This window comes from Nelumbo nucifera, chromosome 8 (assembly GCF_055504915.1).
Source record: "Nelumbo nucifera cultivar China Antique chromosome 8, China Antique-T2T, whole genome shotgun sequence".
NCBI lineage: Eukaryota > Viridiplantae > Streptophyta > Magnoliopsida > Proteales > Nelumbonaceae > Nelumbo > Nelumbo nucifera.
In genome coordinates this window covers 35,838,061-35,846,914 of record NC_142656.1, presented here as the reverse complement: position 1 = coordinate 35,846,914, position 8,854 = coordinate 35,838,061, and the positions used below count along the sequence as shown (strand labels likewise).

Sequence of the window (8,854 nt, the reverse complement as noted above, 5' to 3'; positions counted from 1 at the left end):
CTGCAATAATTCAAATGATTCAGACAAGTATTCAATTTAGTGGGTTACCAAGTGATGACCCTAATGCACACATTGTTAACTTCCTAGAAATATGTGATACATTTAAACATAATGGAGTTAGTGATGATGCTATTAGGCTTAGATTATATCCATTTTCATTGCGTGATAGAGCTAAAGATTGGCTTAACTCACTCCCTGTAGGAAGTATCACCAGTTGGAATGATCTAACCCAAAAATTTCTAGCTAAATATTTTCCACCCTCTAAAACAGCAATGCTAATTAATGATATTACTACTTTTGCTCAATTTGAGAGGGAATCCTTGTATGAAGCATGGGAACGATTCAAGGAGATGCTTAGGAAATGTCCTCACCATGGGATACCAACTTGGCGTCAAATTCAGACATTTTATAATGGTATTACCCCTTCTAATCGATCTATTATTGATGTAGCTGCAGGTGGCACAATCATGAGAAAAACACTGGAGGAAGCTTATGACCTTGTAGAGGAGATGGTGTTGAACAGCTACCAGTGGAGCAATGACTGAACCAATCAGAGGGGAGTACACCACATCGATTCCCTTGCAGCCCTGTCTCCGCAACTTGCAAATCTGAATAAGAAACTTGATACTTTCAATATTGCAGCCATTAATGCATCATCTAGCATTCCATGTGATTTACGTGGTCAAATAGGACATACTAATTCTGATTGTCCATTAGGTAGTCATTTTACTTCACATGAGAATGCTAATTTTATCTCTCATACTGGCAGGCCGAATTTCAATCCCTACTCAAATACATACAACCCAGGGTGGAGGAATCATCCAAAGTTTTCATGGAGCAACAATCAACAAAAGGCACCCATGGGATTCCAACAACAGCCGCCCCCACAAGAAAAAAGAAGTAATTTGGAAGAAATGATCTCTAAGTTCATTAATCCTACGGAAGCAAAGCTCCAAGAGCATGATAAGAGGTTCTTAAGTCAAGAAGCACAGTTTTGTATGCCCTTAGCTTCAATCAGAATGATGTACTTTATGAGTTTATTGTAAATGAATAAAAGTGCATATTTGATTCATGTTCCCTTGGTATGTTTCTATATAATGTTAGACAGTTTTGTATGCCCTTAGCTTCAATCAAGAATGATGTACTTTATGAGTTTATTGTAAATGAATAAAAGTGCATATTTGATTCATGTTCCCTAGGTATGTTTCCATGTAATACCCTTAAACTGGACACTTAATGAGACTCGTGCTAGTTTAGAATGTTCACAGCCAGTGGATCGGTCTGGGGAGACCTATGCTGACAAGGCTGACACTGTAGTGCCACCAAGTAGGTTGGGGTGGCCTGTCTCAGCTGCCAGGGTAAGACCCTAGGCACATACAGTGTAGGATTAATAGAACCTTTGAACCATACCAGATTTCCAGTATTTCCCTGGACCTTGGAGATAGATGGGCAAAACTGGAAAGTTACACCTAACCCCGAGACTCGATTATGATACTACACTAGATGTCGGATTGGGCTGTCTTTGATGTACCAATCAGTGAGATCCTTAGCGAGGGTCAAAACCTGGGTATGTTGGGACAGTCCGAGAATTCATCTGAGTGGGTGATCATAGTGACAGGATCAGCTCCTTTGTCGGACAAAGGTAATGATTGGGAATGCACTCTCTCTAATGGAAACCAAGACTGCCGGCAGCCGATTTCAACTGTTGAGATTTGTTTTTGCAAAGTATATTTTATATGAGATATAAAAGTATATATTATGGTTTCTAAAATGTTTGCAAAAGGTTTTAATTCCCGGGATCCATATAGGTAGAGAGTGCAACACTGTTCCTTGCAGCCGAGGGAGAGGTCCTCTCTTGTCGGGCAGTGTATGATCATTATGGACTGAGAGGTTAAGTGTATGATCAATATGTTTCTGTATAATGTTAGACAGTTTTGTATGCCCTTAGCTTCAATCAAGAATGATGTACTTTATGAGTTTATTGTAAATGAATAAAAGTGCATATTTGATTCATGTTCCCTAGGTATGTTTCTGTGTAATACCCTTAAACTGGACACTTAATGAGACTCGTGTTATTTTAGAATGTTCACAGCCAGTGGATCAGTCTGGGGAGACCTATCCTGACAAGGCTGACACTGTAGTGCCACCAAGTCGGTTGGGGGGGCCTGTCTCAGCTGCCAGGGTGAGACCCTAGGCACATACAATGTAGGATTAATAGAACCTTTGAACCAGACCAGATTTCCAGTATTTCCCTGGACCTTGGAGATAGATGGGCAAAACTGGAAAGTTACACCTAACCCCTATACTCGATTATGATACTACACTAGATGTCGGATTGGGCTGTCTTTGATGTACCAATCAGTGAGATCCTTAGCGAGGGTCAAAAACTGGGTATGTTGGGATAGTCCGAGAATTCATCTGAGTGGGTGATCATAGTGACAGGATCAGCCCCTTTGTCGGACAAAGGTAATGATCGAGAATGCACTATCTCTAATGGAAACCAAGACTGCCGGCAGCCGATTTCTACTGTTGAGATTTGTTTTTGCAAAGTATATTTTATATGAGATATAAAAGTATATATTATGGTTTCTAAAATGTTTGCAAAAAGTTTTAATTCCCGGGATCCATATAGGTAGAGAGTGCAACACTGTTCCTTGCAGCCGAGGGAGAGGTCCTCTCTTGTCGGGCAGTGTATGATCATTATGGGCTGAGAGGTTAAGTGTATGATCAGTATGTTTCTATATAATGTTAGACAGTTTTGTATCCCCTTAGCTTCAATCAAGAATGATGTACTTTATGAGTTTATTGTAAATGAATAAAAGTGCATATTTGATTTATGTTCCATTGGTATGTTTCTGTGTAATACCCTTAAACTGGACACTTAATGGGACTCGTGTTAGTTTAGAATGTTCACAGCCAGTGGATCGGTCTGGGGAGACCTATCCTGACAAGGCTGACACTGTAGTGCCACCAAGTCGGTTGGGGTGGCCTGTCTCAGCTGCCAGGGTGAGACCCTAGGCACATACAGTGTAGGATTAATAGAACCATTGAACCAAACCAGATTTCCAGTATTTCCCTGGACCTTGGAGATAGATGGGCAAAACTGGAAAATTACACCTAGCCCCTACACTCGATTATGATACTACACTAGATGTTGGATTGGGCTGTCTTTGATGTACCAATCAGTGAGATCCTTAGCGAGGGTCAAAACCTGGGTATGTTGGGACAGTCCGAGAATTCATCTGAGTGGGTGATCATAGTGACAGGATCAGCCCCTTTGTCGGACAAAGGTAATGATCAGAGATGCACTCTCTTTAATGGAAACCAAGATTGCCGGCAGCCGATTTCAACCGTTGAGATTTGTTTTTGCAAAGTATATTTTATATGAGATATAAAAGTATATATTATGGTTTCTAAAATGTTTGCAAAAGGTTTTAATTCCCGGGATACATATAGGTAGAGAGTGCAACACTGTTCCTTGCAGCCGAGGGAGAGGTCCTCTCTTGTCAGGCAGTGTATGATCATTATGGGCTGAGAGGTTAAGTGTAAGACCATTGAGGATAATACCTGATGGGCTAATCTTGCATCTGCCCACAGTCCCTGGGTGTTACAAGGTGGCTTGGCCCAGGGACCAGTTAGGGTAAGTGTTGGGCCCATAGAGCCCATTTGATGGGATTTTAGGGGTGCACTGTCTTTAACAGGGTATTCGTCCAGGCCTTGCAACAAAGGCTGGGCTGAACCTATGTGGTTGATGTGTAGATCAATGTTTGGGTCCCACGCCAAACAAGGAAGCCCAACTAGGCAGCCGTTTGGAAGGATTTTTGAGTATATAACCTTAAATGGGCCTTAAGCCCATTTCAAACTGGGCTGATTTGATCAGTCAATTAAAAAAAAAGGGGGCGAATTCTGGAGTGGATCGGCTAATAGGATTGAGCTTAGACCCTATCCACTTAGAGAGTCCAAGATCTAAATAAGATTTAGATCTGGAAACCTCCTAATTAGATTAGGAGATGGCTGATCTGATTTGCAGATAAGATAAGGATTATCCCTTATCACTTAAAGGGACTTCTAACCCAAATATGATTTGGATTGACAACTCCTAATCTGATTAGGAGCTGATCCCTTTTAAGATTGTAAATGAAGAAGGGGGCGGCAGCCTTAAGATATATGATTCACAACATATTTTCCCTTCAGAGAAAAAAGAAAGAGAGAAAGAGAGATTTCCTGCATACTACGAATTTTCTTCTGCCGCCTCCTTCCTGTCATTGCCATTCCTTTCAGTTCGATCTCCAGTTACAGGGAGAAATCAAGATTTGATCTTGATCTCAATCTTTTGGGGAAAAGATTGCTTGGAGTTGTACCCACAAGCCATCCAGTTGATTCTTGCGAAGGGTTAAGTTCTTTTGGAAGAACGTTGCTGATTCTGCTCCATCCTACACTGTGCCATCTTCAGTGGGAGCAGATTTTGGATCCTTCCTTGGGCATGAACACCTCCATTGGAAGATATTGATTCTCTGTATCAAGTATATCCTCCCTTCTACTACTTTTGGTTCAGATCTGATTTGGTTGTTGATTCATGATTGATCCTTGAAAATATGTTTTCTGAAATAGGGAATTCGATTCCCTACAAAGATGGGAGAAATTTTTGAAATTCGCCCCATCCCTTCCGCATGATTCGGGCGTCCATGTGATGGATATCCCATCCCTTCAGTGGTATCAGAGCCAGGTTCAATTATTGAATCCATTTAATTCAGATCTGAACCTGCGCAAATGGGCAGAAGGTGTTCTACCCGATTTGCGTAGATATGGGTTTTGGGAAATTTATTCCCAAAATTAATGGGCAAATAATCTGAAATTAATTTTATATAAATCTGATTATTGTTTAGAATAGTTCTTTATGATTTTCTTGATTTATGGGCTGTTCGTACAAGAGGAGATCGAATTCTTGGTTTGCGCAGGGAACCTACAAGATTTGCAGTTTCTTGATTTATTTATTACATTTGGTTTGTAAATAATTTTTTTTTTATTTTTAGACTCAATGTATTAGGTATTCAATCTGATGTAATTATAATAGAAATTAGGTTTTCTATTTAATTTATTTTGATCGAAGATGGTGGCGCAAGGAAGGAGATTTCGCAGATGGGACATTCGCTACCTGCGGATTGATGTTTAATTAAATGGTTAATACGGCCCAACCTGTAAGGCCTAGTTTTAAACTGTTAAAACTGCCAAAAGCCCACTTCAAAGGAACAAGCTATATGGGCCGAACTGGGTAACCCTGATTCAGTCCATAGACCTAGATAATGTTAACTGTTAATATTATGAATTAAAATGGGCTTCAAATGGGCTATTACAGATAATTAATTGATTGGATCAATTCCTCCCTGCATGTGATGTATGGATGCGTGTGATGTGCTACGCTCATGGGCCATAAGAGCTTGGCCCATGCAGATTCGATAGTGGCTCTTGTGCACACCATGGCTGAATGCACATCATTGCCATGGTGTCCCTTTTGGTCATTGGATGACCTCCCTCAGTGGTGGGCCCCACACCTCATCAAGATGTTACGTTCGAAACCCTAGTCGATTTAGGCCCACCGAAATCTGGCTTTATGAAAGTCAGTGGGAGCCACTCTGGTTTGACCTAAAATTAACTAGGGCATAATTCTTGTTCTCTCCAGTAAATATGAATGCATGTGATAGGGAGATTCATATGATGAACTCTCTAAAGGCCTTCCATCATTAGCATGAGGATGGGTCCTTCAGTAATGAGGAAATGCACCAGAAAATGGGCTATCCATTTGCTGTTGGGCTTGTCTAAGTGTTTCATAAGATGATAGGGGCGTCATAGACCAATGTGGGAGGGGCTTCACCAGAAAATGGGAACTCTCTCACGGTACCTTGGCGTTCACGAATATGATGGGTAAGCACTCACTGGACAGAAAGGTTTAGTGGAAAATTGCTCTGAACCTTGTCTGGCAGAGGCCAAAGGGAAAACTCATATGATGAGTGGATGTGATCCTTCACAGAAAGGTGGTGGGGTTTTGTAGCTGAGGGCAAAGCTTCTTGACGACAACAAGCTTAAGGGCCCAAACTATGCCGACTGGTACCGTAACCTAATGCTGGTTTTAACATCTGAAAAATTGGACAAGGTAGTCAAGTCTCCTGCCCCGGAACGTCCGGGTGATAGGGCTTCTGAAGCCCGTAGGAGAGAATTCCAAGAATGGGAGGATAAAAACTCCCTAGCCTGCTGCTATGTCGTTGCTTCTTTGGACAACTCAATACAGAGGCAGTTCGATCAGATCGAACACGCTAAGGACATATTGGACAGTCTAAAAACAATGTATGAAGAGCAGAACCGTTCTACTCGGCAGAAGGTCTTGAAAATGTTCATGACTGCTCAGATGTCCAAGGGGCAGAAAGTTCACGACCGTTGTCTTTGGATGATGGGTTACATTAACGAGCTGGAAGCCCTTGGATCTGGGCTAGATCTTGGAACTCAAGTAGATGCCATTCTGAACTCCTTACCCTCTTCCTTCAATGGGTTCATATTGAACTACAATATGAACAAGCTGAATGTCAGCGTCCAAGAGCTAAGCAATATGTTGCAAAGAGCCGAGGACTTACTTAAGAAGGATGAGCCTGTGGTAATGCTTGTTGAAGCTAACAAAACAGGCAAGAAAAGGAGGAAGGCAAAGAAGCCTCAAAAGAAGACTACAAAGCCCAAGAAGCAGAAAAGGACAGGACAGCAGATGCATGTCACTTCTGCAAACAAACCGGCCACTGGAAGAGGAACTGTCCTCAATACCTGGAATCCAAGAAAGGTAATTTCGAATCTTGTGTCATAGAAACCAACTTATTAGTAGCTTCTACGTCCTGGTGTATTAACTTCGGGACTTCAACTCATACGTGTAACTCACTGCAGGGGTTCAAGGTAAGCAGAAGGCTGAATGTTGGAGAAGTGATGCTCTACTTGGGGACTTCTGCAAGCGTTGCAGCTACGGCAATAGGCACCGTAGAATTAAAATTTAGAGAAGGATATATTGTACTTAAAGATTGCCTTTTTGAGCAAAATTTAAGAAGAAATTTGATTTCTGTCTCAAAACTATGTGCGGATGGATATTCTGTCTTTTTCAGTAATACGATTACTATTAAAAGGAACAATAAGTTCATCGCATATGAGGAATTGGAGAACGGTCTCTATGTTCTACATCCTTCTCTAGAAACAAACATAGCCGAAATTACGTCGGCCGAAATCCCCAAGAAAAAGGCACGTGATATAGTTAATCCCACGTGCCTGTGGCATTACCGACTTGGCCATATTGGTATTGACCGAATCACAAGACTGGTAAAGGATGGTCCTTTGGATTTTCTAACTATAGAAGATCTTCCCACTTGTGAGCCTTGCCTTCAGGGTAAGATGACAAAGAGGCCATTTAACGGTAAGCCTGAAAGATGTACAGGCACGCTTGACCTTATACATACTGATGTATGTGGTCTCCTGAGTGTTAGGACCCGTAACCAACACGGGTATTTCATTACATTCACCGATGACTTTTCACGATATGGTTACGTATACCTAATGAGACACAAGTCTGAATCTTTTGAAAAGTTCAAAGAGTTCAGGCAAGAGGTCGAGAAACAGTCAGGGAGAGAAATTAAGGCCCTTCGATCAGATCGAGGTGGCGAGTATCTCTCTGACGAATTCAAAGACTACTTAAAGGACAATGGGATAGTGTCACAGTTGGCTCCTCCTGCTACACCACAACTTAATGGTGTTTCAGAGAGGAGGAATAGGACCTTATTGGATATGGTCCGGTCACTTCTCACCCATTCAGAGTTACCCACATCCTTTTGGGGATACGCATTAGAGACTGCGTTATACGTGCTGAATAGGGTTCCAACCAAATCGGTTCCTAAGACTCCTTATGAGCTCTGGACCGGAAAGAACCCAAGTGTACGACACTTGAAGATTTGGGGTTGTCCGGCTCACGTTAAAAGAATGAATCCGGACAAATTGGAATCAAAGACCAGCCGTTGCCTATTCGTAGGCTACCCAAAAGGCTCAGTGGGCTACCTATTCTATGATCCAAGTGAGCAGAAGGTGTTCTGCAGTCGGAATGCACAATTCTTGGAAAATGACTATATCCTGGACACCCATCGTTAGGAAGTTGTTCTTGATGAGGAGAGCTCAGGAGCAGTGGGAGATGTCCCACAAGTTCCAGTTAGTGACCAACCTAGAAGATCGACTTGGGTATCCAGGCCACCGGTCCGTTATGGTTATGACCAGGATAGTTACCTGGTGGAAACCTTGACTAGTGAGGAGGATCCCGTGACTTACACGGAAGCTATGTTGGACATAGATTCCCAGAAGTGGGTGGAGGCCATGAGAGCAGAGATGGACTCAATGGAGACCAATGGAGTCTGGACTCTAGTAGATCCGCCCTCTGGGGTAAAAGCAATTGGTTGCAAATGGATCTACAAGAGGAAGAAGGGCCCCGATGGCAAGGTTGAGACCTACAAAGCTCGCATGGTGGCAAAAGGATACACTCAGAAAGAAGGCATCGATTATGAGGAAACCTTTTCGCCCGTGGCTATGCTTAAATCCATTAGGATCCTGCTAGCTATAGCAGCTTACTATGACCATGAGATTTGGCAGATGGATGTCAAAACTGTGTTCTATAAGTTAAATAGATCCATATATGGATTAAAGCAAGCTTCTAGAAGTTGGAACATCTGATTTGACTCTACGGTCAAAAAGTTTGATTTTGAGCAAAACCCAGATGAACCCTGTCTTTACAGGAAGACCAGTGGTGACAAGGTTACGTTTCTGGTTCTGTATGTAGATGACATTC

At 42.1% G+C, this 8,854-nt stretch overlaps 1 non-coding gene across 1 annotated transcript; it reads right to left on the bottom strand.

Moving 5' to 3' along the window:
- Positions 1–272: 272 nt before the first annotated feature.
- Positions 273–379, bottom strand: LOC148789860 (small nucleolar RNA R71). Its single transcript, XR_016079902.1, has one exon. It is a non-coding gene; the product is annotated as a small nucleolar RNA R71 (small nucleolar RNA).
- Positions 380–8,854: the final 8,475 nt, after the last annotated feature.